This window comes from Pinus tabuliformis, chromosome 6, assembly GCF_031772625.1.
Source record: "Pinus tabuliformis cultivar Carrire ecotype Pingquan chromosome 6, CPIR1, whole genome shotgun sequence".
NCBI lineage: Eukaryota > Viridiplantae > Streptophyta > Pinopsida > Pinales > Pinaceae > Pinus > Pinus tabuliformis.
The window spans coordinates 1,993,794,583-1,993,812,277 of record NC_142292.1 but is presented as its reverse complement, the minus strand read 5'-3'; the positions used below and the strand labels follow the sequence as shown (position 1 = coordinate 1,993,812,277).

At 35.2% G+C, this 17,695-nt stretch overlaps 2 pseudogenes; both read right to left on the bottom strand.

The window, feature by feature from the left end:
* Positions 1–637: 637 nt before the first annotated feature.
* LOC149267238 (putative phospholipid-transporting ATPase 11) lies at positions 638–2,047 on the bottom strand (annotated as a pseudogene).
* Positions 2,048–2,816: 769 nt separating this feature from the next.
* LOC149267237 (putative phospholipid-transporting ATPase 8 pseudogene) lies at positions 2,817–16,236 on the bottom strand (annotated as a pseudogene).
* Between the last annotated feature and the right edge of the window lie 1,459 nt (positions 16,237–17,695).

Genomic DNA, 17,695 nt, shown 5'->3' with positions numbered 1-17,695 from the left:
TTTGCTGTTTGTTTTATTTTGAACTTGTTAAAGTAACAATGTGTCTGCTCTCTTTCATGTCTGGGTCTATTTCCAAGTTACTGAATTTTGTGTCAATGATCTGGGTAAGGTCGGTCTCCCCTGCGTGGGATGAAATGGTTAATGCCCCTGCGTGGGCGAGCTCCTATGGAAGTCTAGTTTCTGTGTCTGGCGCCCTTGTGTGGGCTAGTTTTGGCATGACTCAATCGCTCTCGGGTGACATGCCCAGAGCCTGACTCTCTTCTGTTTCACCATGATGTATTTTTGTTTCCTGTACATAATAGAATAGTTTAGTCTTTTACCGAGAAAAAAAAACAATAATAGAATCTTGAATCTATTTAAAAAAACAAATTAATAAATCTATATTAATTTTCATCTCAAATTCATTAAGTTTCTAAGAAATATATTTCAACTTCAATGTTATTATTTAAAGTGAGTTTAACGTATTATTTTTGTATGTCGCATCGCTATTAATTTGGCATTTTTTACTATGTAAAAATTCTTGCAAGAATAATTCAACATCGCTGGGGAATCCCACCAGGATAATCTATTGGAAGTCTCGTGAGGCATAGAATGGATTTATCAATGGGATTGGGGAGAGATCATTGTAATCTAGGATCTAAGGTTTCATGCCTGCATTTAGGCACTGCACACATTTTTATAACCAATTTGAAACAATCCTTGAATAATGTCGACCACCACATACTTTAACACAATCTATTCTGAGATGTTCTAGTAAGGGAAAAATGGCCTTTGATGATGATAGAATGGGCCTTTGTAATAAGATGCTACATCATGGATTTTAATGACAAGACATGGATTTTAATTATCTAAAAAGGAAAGTCCCTGATAGAAAAATATTTGAAATCCTAGTGAACCTGGTTCCAGAGGACACTTACAAGTGCTTTCTATTTTTGGTGAGACTCAGTAGCAAATAACTAATGCACAACCAATAGCCACACTCAGAAACTTCTCTTTAATTTCTTTCTCCAATGCATATGCCAATGACATCCAATCAATAATCAGAGAAAACACATCATCATTGCTACTTACTGAACTCACTTGCATTTGTCTCACTAATTTGTTTTCGTACACTTTCCCTAGAGACCAAAAAAAAATAATAAAACAATGGCATGTAAATTCAGAGTATGAATCCTTTGGATAAATTGAAGATATAGATATGTGTTTCAGATTCTTGTGAAACAGTCATAAGATGAGGTATTTACCTTTGAAATGACTTCCTTGTTTCCTTGTGCCTCTACTACATTTATCTCCAGTGTATCCAATGTGATCAGTTTTTGTTTCATTCTTTGTCTCAGAAAACTGCATGCAAATATGCAGGGATAAAATCCATTCAAGGAAAATGAGTAGGAGGAAATGGTAACCATTTGATAACCACAGAGGTAAATTAAAATTTAACTATAAAATATTTTCAAACACATAGTATCAAGTGCTTTAGACTATACCCAATATTGATGGCAGTTTCCAATTTATCTCCAGTCAAGACCCAGATCTTAATACCAGCCTGTGCTAGCTTGTCAATGCAATGAGGAACCTGCAAGTTATCAAAGAAATCACTTTAGTTCATGTGAATAGATGAAAGAAAAAAAAACACTTCATAATACAACAAAGCATTGTCCCTTTCATGAGTCATCAACTAATGACATCAGAAATTGTGCCATAAGAAAAACAAGACATTTTTGATATTATGACCCACCCCCTTCTGCAGTTTGTCCTCGACAACAGTTGCACCAACAAGAACCAATTCCCTTTCAAAAAAAATTGTGATAACATCCACTTTTTCATCCCGATCTACACTTACAGTATTTATAACCTCCATAAATTCTTCATTCCAATTTTTGTACTCCTCTTCATCAAGATCACAAAGCTCGCAACATGAAATTGCCAAGGCTATTAACTGGGCATCAACATATTTACTTATATGATTTATTGTCGCTTCCTCGAATCCTCTTCCTTGATTCTTTGACAATGTTTCAAAATGACACTGCACAGACATAAAAATAGCCATTATAAAATATTCCATCGCCCAATACAAGCATTATAAGAAAAACAATCATTAGCATTGACTTTAATAAAGTTTCCAAAATAATGTTGGCCTTCATGCTTCCAATATTAATATATAAGACCCAACATCTTCGAGACACTTCATAGACTTGAAATTTTTCTACCGACCAATATTTGGAAAATCTTTGTTCTCACATTTTTTCCCATAAAATTTTGATCATATTGAATCCTTGTATTTCCATGCATAAACAGAAATAATTTATAAAAGGTTGAGCTATAATATTCCTGCACCTTTGCAAAATAGAAACCATTGATCCTCCTTATTCCTTACTATACAAACAATCTTTTTCAAGTACTATTAAACTCCAATACATTTAAAGTTTTGTACTCACTGCATAACACAACCTCTATCACATTAGGGGCCATAAAATGGATTGGAGCTTATAGCCTCCATAATAATCCTATGTAGCATCAACCAGATATAACACCATAAATAACCAACAAAAATCCTCATGGAGAAAATTATTGTGTACAAGCACCCACCTCTCTATCTAGGTCAAGGGTTGGATCTAGTTCATGCAGTATAACACTTGTCTGTGTATGTTCTAAAAATTCAAAGCCAAGCTCCCTCGTTAGTACAACAAAAGTTGATTCTTTTGGTGGCTCATCTTCATAACTGATTTTACCAATCTCTTCATATTCTTCAGGGATTGCAATTTGGCAAATGGAAGGGATATTTGTGTACTTTTCTGCCATTTCCCTTTCCACCGTTGTCATACCTTGACCATACCCACAATAGAGAACTTTAGGAACTCAATCAAATTGTGGTTCAATGTACAAGTTTTATCAGATATGATAGTGTCAACCTGCCCAATTTCTTCATTCAAAATGGATGTGTCAGTTTGTGCAGGCCTATTTGTTTCATCACAATACATTTTTTGGCCCTTATTAATAAACATGCTCTATGCGACCTTCACAATTTCTATTGATACATAGAGAGAAATTGGGATGAGGTAACCATACAGGATAAGTGTTGTCACAAAGTGCAAAAATGATGCTAAAGCTGGTTTATCATGATTAAAATAAGCATTTGCATCATTAGGTCTTAAGTCCCACCAATATGGCATGTCATCCCTAGTTTTGACACCAAAGGCTATTGAACCAACCAATGCAATCAAAACCAACATACTGAAGAGGAAATAAATAATTTTATCCATTTTCCTCTCAATCCCACTTCTCTTTGATGGTGGGTCAATCGTGTTTTGCATCACTTTTGTATCATGTCCACTAAAAATTATCACACCATAGATATATTCTGTGTTGCAGAGTTTTGAGTCTCTAAGAAGAATCTGTTGAGATGACAGAGGATAGGTTTGACCTTCATATTCCATACTGCCAACAAATGTGTACAAGCTTGGGTTTGGATCCTCACATTTGATAAAAGCCTTAAAGGACTGGAAACTTTCATTGTTATGTAATTGTGTTGTCGCCTTCAATGCTTGCTTTAACTTTAAATTTGTCTCTCTGTCAAGGTTCATTGTCTCAAGATAGAAAACACCATCCTCATAGCTTGATGACAATAAGAAAAGGTAAGTTGGGAAGAAATAACCTTCTCTACCATCACTACATCAACTTCCATCATTTTTTTCCACTCTGTTTCAACAAAGTTACCATCCTTTGCATGAACTTTGACAATTTGATTATTCACCTCCTTATCCTGCAAGATATAAAAATGTCTTACTAATCCATAAATCACATCATGAGACGATAATGTAAAAAGAAAAGGATATAAAAATGTCTTAATGATCCATAAATCGCATCTTGAGACGGAAATGTAAAAAGAAAGTCTAGTTGCATATATTGTAGTACAATATTCCTTCTAGCAATTTGAACCACAGTGCCTTCTAAACTAGGTTGGGAAGTTGAGCTTTAGTTATCACTTTTGGTGCCCTAGGCTCTTTGGCCAAAAGTTTTCTTTGTTTCTCTCAAATAACTATACACACAAAAATTCAAATAAAAACAACATTGCAAATCCATATAGACATAGGATAAAATGTAGGCAACCAAAAGGATGAAGTGAATCATTCCACAGTCCATACCAAAATAGAGTATGATCATCTTAGAGAATCACAAACAATCCGGGAATTTAGCAAGGTACATTCCAAAGACACAAATTCACCTTTTGTGGAGCTAAAACTCCAGAGGCTCCGTGTTAGAATTAGCTTTACCTCCTTATCTGTGTTAACTCTAGCTACAGGTCCTTGCCTTTTCTATCACAAAGGATAAGAAGACCAAAGTCATATGTTTGGAGTTTGAACTAGTGCCCATACATTTCATAGCCACACTATGGCCCTGCACTATCCTCTAGCTATGAATGCTTGTCCCATTTTTTCTATGGGGAAGATGTTAGTGATGTAGTGGGCTTTTGGATTTGATCACCTTTGCCCAAACTTCTTGTTCAAAAAATTTTCTTCAACATATCAAGTATAACATCCACATATTCGTTGATCGTGTTAGAACATAAACCTATGAATTGTGAAGTTTTTGTAAAGTTTGTGTGTATAAATAAGTTACAAAGTATTATCCACCGACATACATGGTGTTTCTTGTTGATAATTTGAATCCCTCATACAACTACGTGTTTTTCTTGTGAGAGCTCGAATCAATCGTCGTTATTTCTTGTCACTAAAAGTGACTTATCTAGTGACTTACATGGGGTTACTATGTGGTTTCATGGGAGAGATTTGAATCATGCGACACTATTTATTTTCATCAAATGTGACTTATCTAATTACTTACATGGGGTTTACTATGAGAATTTGGATCTTTCAAGCGACACTTGAACGAGCACCCTCCAGCACACAATCCTTTGATATTTTCCCAGGTATTGAGACTTGATATATCTGTTGCAAAGTCTCAGCTAGCCATTTGGGAAGAGTTTTAATTGGACTTTTCATGTTCTCATTGGTTTCCCTCTTTGCTTTGCACTCTATCTATTGACATGTATTCACCTATGCACAAAATAATGAAAGCGTAGCTTAAATCCACTCATTCATTCTGTTTATTTTGTTAAATTCAAGCACAAAATCATAGAAACTCATTGAGAATTTATCTATCTCATAGTCACTATAGGATATGTGAGGATTTAGGCAATAATGCCACCTTCCACTGGCCAATGCGTTCACCAGGGAAAGCGTGGAAAATGTAACAGTAAGTGGGCGAAATATCTGTGAATTGTAGTTGGAAAAATGGCTCACCCTTTGGAAAGCATAACAACACATACACCCGCCACTATATCCACCTGCAAAATGGAGACATCCTTCCAAAAGATGTGATAAGAATAATAGTAACAACACATCCACTCGCCACTACATCCACCTGCAAAATGGAGACATCATTTTGGCAAGTGTTGCAAGCGTAACAGTAAGAAGGTGAAATATGCATAATTGTAGTTGGACAAATGTCACGGTCATACGAAAATGGTAGACAAAAATGTGAGGTGAACTGATTCAAAAGAAAACCATATCACTGTAATTAATTGGGATGTTGGGATGGAGCCCACAGTACCCTCCAAATGGCCACATTCAAAATAGTGGATCAGCGGGGTTTGAACATGTGTTGCCCGGGTGGTCGGCCCACCAACAAGCGGTCCAACGCAAAATTCCAGTTATTAAAACAACCAACCACCAAATAAACACATCGTCAACGGGGTTTAAATAATGAACATAAAATTTGACAAGGGCAGGGTTTTAACTTGCACCCTCCAGATCCCCACGTTGGTGACTAACCAACAACCCAATGGACCATGTTGTAAATTCCATCCACCTCAAGCTATATAAACCAGTTTTTTCCATTCAGCCAGGCAAACGAAACCGAGAGGAACCACACAAAAGGAACCAAGACACAAGTAGACATTATTTTTTAGATGTGTATATTCAAAAGAAATATTCCACAAAATATTCCCTATGTGGAATCTTTGAGAAATCTTTAAGATTCCCTAAGCGCTGAAATTTGACAGTTTTTAACAGGGTCAAGTTTATACTCAAATTTCACGATTTCTCACAAGGAACGTGATAGAGCAACTCATTTCTTCATTTGAGCACTTTTTTTTTAGGCTATTATCATATTTGGAGGTATAAGGTGTATTTTTTCCATGTATTCATTTGATATTTTGATGAGTATGATTGAATATGATCAGTGGATTCAAGAGGACCATTTTATGCCATCTTGTATGAGAGGTCCATTTCATGCCACTTATGTGTGAGATCATTCCTTTTTCATGTTGAAGGAGAACATCTTGTGAGTGAGATTTCTCTGAAGGAGAACATCTCTTTGGAGAGACATGCCATTCTAGATAAGGGATTTATCCTTGTATCATTAGATATTTCATTATGTACTCATCTTCATGTAAATACTAATGAAGCAGCCTCCCCACTCTTAACCCGGGGCCTGGAGACGTAGTCCGCACTAGACAAACTCCATTATCATATCATGTGTTATGACTGCATCTTATTTTCTTCTTGATTATGGTTTATGGTTTGTTGAACTATTGTTTTGAATATGCATCACTCATGCTTCACGTGAAAATATAAGTGTCAATAAAAGGTCCTGTATAATGGAGATTTTTGTTTGAAAGCATTAACAAAAATTTCCTGGATCAAAAATTATCTTCACACCACCATAGAACTAATGAGGCAAGGGTGGAAGTATTGGAAAGGCATGTTGCTGAGAGATACTTATCAACACTATACCGAGCATGAGTAGGGATGGTTTGGGCTCATCTCGAGTAACTATCAAGTTCATTACATGAAACATAATGCTCTGAGGTAAATTGCAATATAGACATGAGTATGATCATCAGCCAAATTTATGAAACATCTACTCAATGAGTGGGAAAAAGGATGAGATCAAAAGGAGGAGTCAAGGATGGCAACTTCAATTCAATTCAAAACCATAATTTGTGGTCGAAACTAGCTCCTTAGTCGTGTTATCAACTGAATCAACACTAGTGGATGGATCTATCATCATGGTGAACTGAATAAATATGACACTAATTTTACAGAACTCCTGAGATACATGTATATTATTGTGGGCATTCATCTTTCGTTATTTGTAGTTCCAGTTTTTATTTATGTGGGGAAGCCTGCAATGGAGTCAAGACTATGGCTGAGGTTTTATGGTAGAGGTGATTTGCATGTAGGCTTAGTTTCAAATTTAGTCTCGTGTAGTGGAGCCCTTAATGAACTATGAAAGAGTGTTTCTAGCATCTTCTTCTTCTCTTTCCCTTAGTGTGGCTCTATGCATAGGGTGCTTAATTATTGCATGTGGTAGTCTAACTCTAATTGTGGACTGTGAAACACTCGCCACCTTAATCTACCCATTGGTTCATGTTTTTTTCTTCATGGTGTAGTTATTCATTTCAACCTTTTGATTGGATCCCTTATGTAAAAGAGTGGGAAATGTTTCAAACTATAATTTTTTAAAACCTTTTCGAGGTTGGCAACCCACATGGGCTCTACTTTGGAGACTAGCCTACCTTGGAGGGTATTTTCCATGGTTACCTTGGAATCCACACCTTGGAAGCTTTAATGAACCTAATGGAGCCTTTGTGTATGTGTAACCATTACTCTTTGGAGCTTCATCATGCATGCATGAAGCTTCATGTGAATGTTATAGTGAAGCCTAAGCCTTCAACTTTGGATTATGCAATTGTTTAACCCGTTACTCATTGGAACGTCATGTTAGCCTTTAATTTATGAATTTGAACTTTTCACCTCATGGTGCCACCTGAGCAACACATACACCAAGACTTCCACCTCACTTGCACATGGATTGAGGTAGTGCCACATCAATAGCACATAAATTGAGATTAAAACAAAAATTATAATCCTCATTTTGTGAGCTTTCAAGATGCATAACTTCTACATATGGGTACAATTTTGGGTTTTAATTTTTTAAGTATTTAATTTTTGATCTCTTTATATTCAAGTAATCAATTTTTATTTTTAGATTTATATGTATTCCATATTATAATACAGCTAGTCCAAGAGAGGTCCTACTTAATAGTTTTAACTATGGAAATCCCATATGGAGGGTTAACTAAGGAGTAAAGGAATTTACCAAGTTTCCTTTGGAATAAAAACTACCCCCACTAATGCATCAAAGAAATTCAAATGGGATAGTAAAAATGGTTCAATTTTTAGATTGACAAAGATGTCAATCTGTATTGAATTATTTTTTCACCCACAAGGGATCGAAACCCTATATGAAGCTTGGAAAAATATGGAGTTTTTGTATGGTAAACACAATGAGATTCAAGCCACCAACTTGACAATCAATTCATTGCTTTAAATCCTATTGATTTCTCTTTCATTAATATTTTTCTATGTTTAAGAAACTTTGCCTTTTACTTAAAGAATGTAAGATAGGAATTAAATGTGATCAACTCATATATGTATTCCCATTAAGATTAAAACTACTTACAGGTTTACCCTCCATTAAAGCATGTTTTTTTTCTCTCCTAGAGAACAATTTAAGCTCTTGAATTTTGAATTTATTAGCATTGCAGGTACATCTAACAAATTTTTAGTGGCACAGTAGGAACAAATCCCCAAGAATTCAAAGAATCAACAACACCCTCACAAGAAGAAAAAAAAATGATGGTTTGAAATCCCTTCAGCCTTCTCTTTCTCCTAATGTTAATAAAGGGGTTCAAACAAAAGGAAATAAATCTGACAAGCATGGAAATTTTTGTGGTAAATAAGGTTATTTAGAATCACATTACTTCAATTAGATGGAACCATTGTTGGTCAAAATATATGTATTATATTACCAACATTTAATTATAGAACCAATATCGTAATACTTGGAGATGCTAGAAAAATATATGCAAGATTAAGGCCTATTCTAATATAATCCCATGCTATCAACTATTGTTGAAGATTAACTTTAATCAAATAAAATGTTCATAAAATAAAAGGAGAAATGTGAATAAACATAAGTGGAAACTAAAGACCAGCTAACCAATCCTTGTCTCAGATCCCTTGATACAACCCCTTATGTTCCTTCTTCCATGTGTATTGACAAGAAGATATTTATATGGAAAAACCTCCTAGAGTTATTTAGAATGACTCTAACCTTGTTTATCGCCTCAAGAAATCCCTTTATGGCTTCAAGAAAAATCCTTGGGCTTGTACAAAAAAAATGATTAATTCCTTCATGACTTTCGCTTCTTAAGATGCCACTCTAGTCGTAATGCTTATAGCAAGAAAGTGACCATATTATCATACTTATACTTTATGTTGATGACCTTATACTCACTAATATAAATCCCAAGATTATCACACATGTGAGAACTAGCCTTGAAAATAACTTTAAAATGATAGATATAGGACACTTGCACTATTTTCTTGTCCTCTAAGTTTTACAAACCCAAGAAGGAATATCTCTCTCCCAACCTAGGTATGCATGTGACCTTCGTTTCCAATTTCACGTGGATTCTTCTAATCCAACCCCCCTTTCAATTTAGAGTTGGAATTTATACTTCTTGTACCCCGCCAAAATTTGACACCACTTTGTACCCTCAGTTAGTTGGAATCCTTTTGTATTTAACGCATACTTTACTTTTCATCTCCTTTCAAGTTGTTGATCTTGAAAACTAGTACATGCAAGAACCCCATGAAATCCATTTGGAGTAGCAAAATTGACACTTCATTCTATCTATGGTATGATTTAGTTTTCCATGCAATAAGTTTAGGGGTCATTTCTCAAACAGTTGGTTTTACATATTTCGAATGAGCTAGAGATTTGATGATCAAAAGTGTAAAGTTGTGTGCTATGTTTTCAACCTGTCCATACCTACCATTGAAGCATGTAAAAAGAAAATGGAATTGGTTATTTCTTCAACTGATGTTGGGTATTGAGTAGCAGTTCATGCAATTTAATAATCCATATGGATTCAACAGTTCCCTTTTAGAGTTTGGATTCTAATAACAACATCATATTACACTCTAGTGTGAAAATTAGAGTGTCATTCAACTAATCAAGGATCTAGTTCAACAATATTGTAGCAAACACATTGAGCTATGTATGAACTTTATCAAGAAGCTTCTTCAAGATCATGTTCTTGAAGTGCTCTATTTTCAAACATGTGATCAAGTTGTTGACATTTTCACTAAATCCCTCATAGCAATGATGCTCCTAAAATTTTGGTTCCTATTAGTGTTCAAAAACTTTTCATTAAGGGGGAATAGGCTTTAGTGCCTCCTTCCTTCTCTTTTTTGTCACTTTGTAAATCCTTGTATCACATCCTAAGATTTTCTTAATGGGGGAGTTTAGGAATTTAAACATTAGGAGTTAGTTAAATTTGACTTTCTCTAATGTAATATTAGATTAAAGTGTGCTTTTAGTGTGATTCTTTAGTGTGATTTTGTAATTTACTAATTATATGATCACAATCATGTCCTACACGTGAATAATATGATGGTTAAAACACCTCCTTGATATAAAATCACATGATATATGGTTTAACACTTGACTGGTCCATGATATTTATTTAAATAGCATTCAGGGTCATTTATTAATGATCAATTATGAGAGATGTTCATGTCACCATTATTCTTTCTTGCATTAATATATTGCCTCAAGTGGTCGTGTTATTGGGGTTATGGATTATTTCCCTCTTTGATGGTTTTAAACACATAAACATCAATGTATTGATCTTTAATATGTGTGTGTGGGAGTGTTTTCATTAAGGTGTTCATCCTATGTGAACATAACCTAGTTTTATTACAATCAATGTATCTTCTATTTATGGATGAAATTTCGTTATTTTTAAATTTGGTATAGAAAGAGAATCCATCGATTTTGAAGAGATTCTTAAAACTTTTTGTATGGCCATCAAAATGTAAATGAATGTTAAATAATCCAATTTTTAGTTTCCTTGTTCCCTTTCACAACTTTTTCCATGCAAGAGGGATTCAAGTACCTAGGAGTTATCCTTAACCTTGATAATGATAGCAAAAGATATTGGGGTTGATTAATTAAAAGGAAGGAAGGTAAAAATTCCCATTGGTGCATCATATGGATATCAAGGGATGGAAAACAACCTTGATAAATATTGTATTAGAATTAATCCCTATGTATCAACATTCACTTACTTTTATTCCAAAAAGTGTACTTCAAAGATTCAGGAAATTCAGTTTCAATTTTTTGTGGGGAAGTAAAAATGACAATCAAGGAATACATATGGACAAATGACTAGATATAGAAATACAAAGGACATGGGACATTAGGGAATAAATCATACAAATTTGTTTAACAAATCATTAGCTATATAATTCAATAAAACTTGTTGACCAAACACATCTTTAGAAGAAAGTGACAAATAAAAAGTATCCTAAGCTAGGTACTATATTACATTCGATTAAAAATCCAAGGAAGAGCATAAAGGATGTCTCAAAATAGTGCAAAACAATAATCTTGACTTTCTTATTTATAGAAAACAATATGGTCTAGAACATTGGAAATGGAACCTAGGTAAGATAAGGAACTTATCCTATTTTGGTGTGAGGGAACTCCAATGATTTTACCAGTAGAGAATTTAGTATAGCTACATGATCAAGGAATCTTATATTTGAACCAAAAATGAGGAAAAATCTTTGACCACAATCTAGTCACAAGCGTGGAAAATAAACCAATCACTAATTCTATAGAGAGACAAAGAGGTTATAGGGAAGGCTTAGGAGGTAAAACTAAGAAGAGGTCATATTAGATTAATTGATGGTGTAACCATATTGGCATGGGCTCAAGATAAGGCTTGTAGGGAGTGTAAATCTAGTAAACTTGGATACAAGGCTATGAGATCTAAGGAAATACAAGGAGAGGTTTGGTGGTGGAAAAATATTTGAATCAAAGCTTTGAGGAAAACCAATATTTTCTTATAGTTGACCCTTAGAAACATGATGTCATGAGATATGACGCAAAAGAAAGGATAAAAATGGTCAAAGTGTATTCGACTTATTCGTAGAGGTTAAAGAGAATAATGGGCATTTAGTGATCCAATGTATAGATGCACAACAAATGTGGAAGTGGAGAATTCGACTACCAATGTTTGGAGTGGTACTCTTATATAACAATGTTTAAGAAGATGGTTTAGGAAAAAGGAACTTAAGGTATTTAGATGTTTATCTTGTTTAGTATTATGGATACGGCTTGTTCCAATAATAACGTATTTAATGATAATCAAGAGCCAATTTTTTATGTTTATCTTTGGAAATTTTAAAAGATGTATATCATAGTTGAAGGAAAGAGTTCCAAGACATATTGGGGGTTTATTGATAGACGAGTCATTTCCATGGGGATTCTTTAATGGATCAAAACAAGTTCCATGTGATAAGTATGGTGTTGGAGGGGTCTTGTTTATCTCATAAAATCACTTTATTAAATTCATGGCAAGCTTGGCATAGGTACAAATAATAATTTTAAATTGTTGACAATGAGGTGCTTGAAGGAATGGTCATGTCATAAAGAAATCTAAAGACTACATGTTTTTGGTGACTTTCTTTTATTAATTGGATGAAAGGTATTGATCAAATTCAAAATGTTGCATTAAGGCCATAGACATACTCGCTAAATATCTTAGGAATGCTTCAAAATGTTTTATATAATCATGTATAGAAAGGATTGAATACCATCATTGGTGGATTATCAAAGGAGTCTCAACATGATGATGTTGGAATCATGCTAATAGAGGAGTCCTCTCTTTTTCCACAGAATATGTTCTAATGTACTCTTTACAAAGTGCTCATGTATAGTTTCACTCTTCACAAATCACTAATGGATAATTTTTAATTGTTAGTAAGATATGATTTTTGTTTTAAATGAGGTTTAGGAAACTTAGAGAACATTATCCATTACAATCTTACAATCTTACAATAGTAGGTCCTTTACAATCTTAAAAGATGTCGATAAACCTGCCCAACGCATATATGAAATTGTTATATGCAAGTGTTGAAAGCACTAGCAGAATGTAATTAAAATGATGAATACTTTTTTTCTCTAAGAAAAAAAATCACAAAGAAAATATATTTTAAAAAAGAAATATTAGGAAAAATAAAAATGAAAAAAATGCAAAAAAAAATTAAAACAAAATGAAGGGTTGGTATTTCATTTTACGATGATGGTGATGGTGATATTTTTAAAATTCCTTTACACCAACTTAGTCTAACTGAAAATAAAGAACGAAGAAACTAATAAATTAAAATCAAAGTTATTGCATACGTATTTATTTTAAGTTTGTTTTTTTCTTTTTCCTTTTTTTTCCTTTCTTTTTTAACTATTTTGATCCTAGGCCAAGGCCAGCCTATTTATGGGATGGAAGAAAAATCTATCCATAGTGAGATGTTATCACCGGTATTGTGTGAAGCTCGGTCAAGATGTGTTTCCCCTTGGGATAACTTAATTCCCCCAAAATTGGTTTCCATCCTCAACCTCTCCACATGAGGTTTGAAACTAAGACGTGGTGGGAACTAAACCCTACTAAAAACAACTGGTCTACACCTCATGGGTTTTATTTTAATTTTAAATTCACATAATTTGGTTGTCTTGATTAAGGATTTAACGACAATGGGAAAACCAAAAAGGCAATCTAGACTCCAAAATGCAGTGCAAAAAATTCTGCTTGTAGGTGATACAAAATATTTTCGCATCACTCTTCTAAAAACTTGTAGGCACTACAAGATATTTTCGTAGCGCTTCAAAAAACTGTGTTTCATACTTTTGGAAGGCGAAATGGATCGATACTCTACAGACTCAATTCCTCCATGGTCTAACTCGACTTCCACACTTAGAGAATGATCTCCTCCTGCCTATCCTCGTCAATGGTTACACTCTCGCTCACCAATGGTCCACGTTCCAAGAAAAAGGGAATGATATTGCCTGCAAACACATAAGCACTATGAAAATGGTTTGAAGGTCACTATAAGCAGAATAGACATAATTAATCACAGCTCCAAGTCAAGTTTGACACCACAAAACATTTCACAAATAGTCACAACGAATTCTGGAATGTAAATAGAATGTACACACATAGTTTGAGTGGAACCCAAAGAACAAAAAATGCAGATTTATGAAGAGTGTATAGTGTAGAAACTTTCTTTCATTCACTTTGACATACATACTCAAAGGCGGGAGAAGAGTTTCTCTCCTCCTCATTTGATGCCTCTTTTATTCACAATCCTCGGTGAATGGTTTGTTTCCTATTCCCCCTAAATGATGGAAATCGAAAAGGCAACCATGGTGAGCTAATTATTACAATGGAAATAAATCTTAATTCCTAGACTCTTCAACTTACTACCAATCCTACACTTACATTAAATATTTAGAATTCCAACAAAAATAACAAAATCGATTTTCCAGCTCAACATGTGGCCAGTCCACCACATTGTCAAGCTCTACTCCATTTCTTCATCACGAGCTTGGTCTAATGTTGATCCGGATCTTTTCACTTCAAATATGCATACATAATTTCATATAAAAGAGCATGTAACCATGAAAGCATATCACATAAAAGGAGCAGAAATAAAATGCAACCATGAGAAAACAAAGGCACAAAACAACTTGATAACAGAGTTCACCTAGTGTGGGTTATGTCTTCGAGCCCTGCTCAAAGTGGGGAGGCCTTGTTCATTAATCTTCAGCAAAATCAAATTACATGCATGTACAAAAGACACCTTATACCTCCACTTCTGGGGATGGCCTAAAAATTCACACCTCTGCTGAAGAAATGTATTGCACTATTTAATTCCAGGCGAAAAATCATGAAAAATGACTGTAAACTCGACCCCTTTCTGCTTCGGTCAAAATCTGGACCTTTAGGAATCTCAAAGATTCCCCCAAGATTCCTTCTCGTTGATTGACTAGAATTATCCTGCTCATATGACAAATTTGACTTCACCACTACGCTCCTTGTAAAAAATTGAGTAAAATGAGTATAAAGTCGGCTTGGTTCTGAAACTGTCAAAATTTGGCCCTTAGGGAATCTTTTAGATTCCTTGTGATTCCACAAAGATTCCTCTTTGAAAGTTGACTGAAGATCTGTTTCTCATATGAAAAATCTTACTTCACCACTGTGCTCCTTGTGAAAAATTGAGTAAAATGAGTATAAAGTCGGTCTAGTTCTGAAACTGTCAAAAGTTAGCCCTTATGGAATCTTTTGGATTCCTCATGATTCCACAAAGATTCCTCTATGCAAATTCACTGAATATATGTTGTTCATGTGACAAATTTGACTTCACCATTGCACTCCTTATGAAAAACTAAGTAAAATGAGTATAAAGTCAGCTTGGTTCTGAAACTGCCAAAATTTGGTCGTTGGGGAATCTTTTAGAATCCTTGCATATTCCCTTGTGTCAGGGTTCCACTCCTCGGTTTTCATGTCCGCTCACGGTTCCACCTTTGCATTGGGTTTCATGATCTTGTTCCCTTATGGAAAATATGAGTTTAAATAATAAAAAAATGGCGTTAATTTGTAACCCTGTCTTCCTGACAGAATGGTTGGCAGTGTTAATTTGTTGGGTCATTATTGGCCAATTTTACTTTTTTTTGGTTACTTTTTTTTATTTAAAAAAAAAATAAGAACAAAATTCGTTGGCCGAAATTTGGGTTCACCGAAAAAGTTAAGTATGCAACAATCTCGCGAGTTCATGTCACCGGAATCCGTTACCGCAAAGTGCCAAATTCTTGCCTCGTAATTTCCACCAAATTTAGCGGCTCCACTAGATTTAGCCAAGATTCCAAGATTCCAAAACATCATTATGTTGCTTTCATAAGTTATGGAAAACACATCATCACTTTTAAAATCATTTTGCAACATATGATTTACAATAATATGACAAGCTACTATATCTAATAAAACTGTCTCTCACTCAACAAAGTGAATGGCTCGTCTCCCTATGATTGATTCGCTTGTTGAACATCTTCACCTGTTGGTTTATTCATAGGTGATTTTTGGGCATGGAGTGTCTGCCATGTGGCTCTCTGGTCTCCATCCTCATTGTAGTAAGTACAATGATTCTTTCTCCTCCAAACTTTCTGGATCGTCTTGGAACGTTCATTCCTGATGCGCCTTTGATAAGTGCCCATGGAATCCTCACTATCACTGGAATGTGATGAAGTGCTCTCATCAGCTATCATTGGTTGGTAACTGGATATCTTGGAGTATTCCCCAACCTCTTTTATGACATATTGTTATAGACATTTTTGGACACTGCAACCCCAATCATAAATGTCCATAAACCAAGGGCTTTTAAGTCCCTAAAAGTGTTGTTCCAACCTCTAAAAGAACAAGGTCAACTGATTACATCTTCTCCCAGAAGTTCTCCATGAAAAATTGCTCAGAACTGGTCAAAACTAGACCGTCTCACCTGCTCCATGGTCAAAGTGCGCTGCATCCCACCTAAATACACACGGGAGGTGCGATGCATCTTGAAAAGCCCTTCTTTGGGGTGCGATGGGCGAGAGTGGACAAATGGCAGGGTCAATCTGCAAGGTGGAGGATCATGGAATCTTCCAGAAACTTCTCCTGTGACACTTGCCTCTTTGCGTTCACCCACAGATGAGTAAGAGATCATCATTCTCCAAGTGGAATCAAGAACTATCAGAGAGAGGACACTAATCAAATCTCAAAAGCTGACTCACCCCCCTTGCAAACATCTATATTTGGATCCCTCATCCCAGAGATCCAGGAGGCTGGAAATTTGTATCTTGTAAGGAAGTGTTGCTGGTTTCTTGGTGTAACATCATAGTGTTGGGTGATCTATGCTTTTCATGAGGTGAAGAAGGGCTTTCTTGCTGAGAGGATGATGTTGGGTCAGAACAATTGGTTGTAACCCTCTTTGCTATTCTTGATTATTAATAAAGCTATTCAAGTTTTCCTCCACATTCTTGTATGATTGATGATATATGCATTTGTGTGGTCAACATATATCTGGTCCTATATTGTTTATGATAATAGATCTATGTTCTTGGATAGTGTTATGCTTCTTTGATTCTACAGGTGCTCTTTGACGCTGGGTAGACGAGGAAGCGAGAGGCAAAGATCTATCAGAAGAGAGAGGAATCAAGCAAGGAACCAGGCGCAAGACAGAGGTTGGTCTCCTTTATTCCCCTCTTATCTATTTCTCATAAAGGAAAACGAAAGTAGTTTTAGTTTGTTTGTTTCTAAGGTAGCTAGCAGCCTTAGTGGGACTAGCAGCGCTGGATAGACACTAGATTTTGTTGAGATTGCAACAAGATGATGGAGCTTAGTGAAAAGAGTCGCCTTCACTAAGTGGGCCCGCAGGCTATTTTTGGCGCAAGTCTATTTTTAGACATATGGATCATGTCTATGTTTATGGATGATTGATCAAGTTGGGAAAATAGATGGACTTCTATTTTTGATGAAAGTGTGAGTGATCACAGTGTGAGTGATCAAGTCTATTTTTAGACTGGCTGTCAAAAATAGAAAAGTCAAATATTATTATCTCACAATAATATTTGGACTATAAACTTAATCTTATTCTCTTGGAGCACTTCAGTTTGAGCTACGGAAGTGGCACATGCAGCTGTCAGAAGGAAATTCGTTTTTCTTATGAGTCAGTTGAGTTGTTGCATG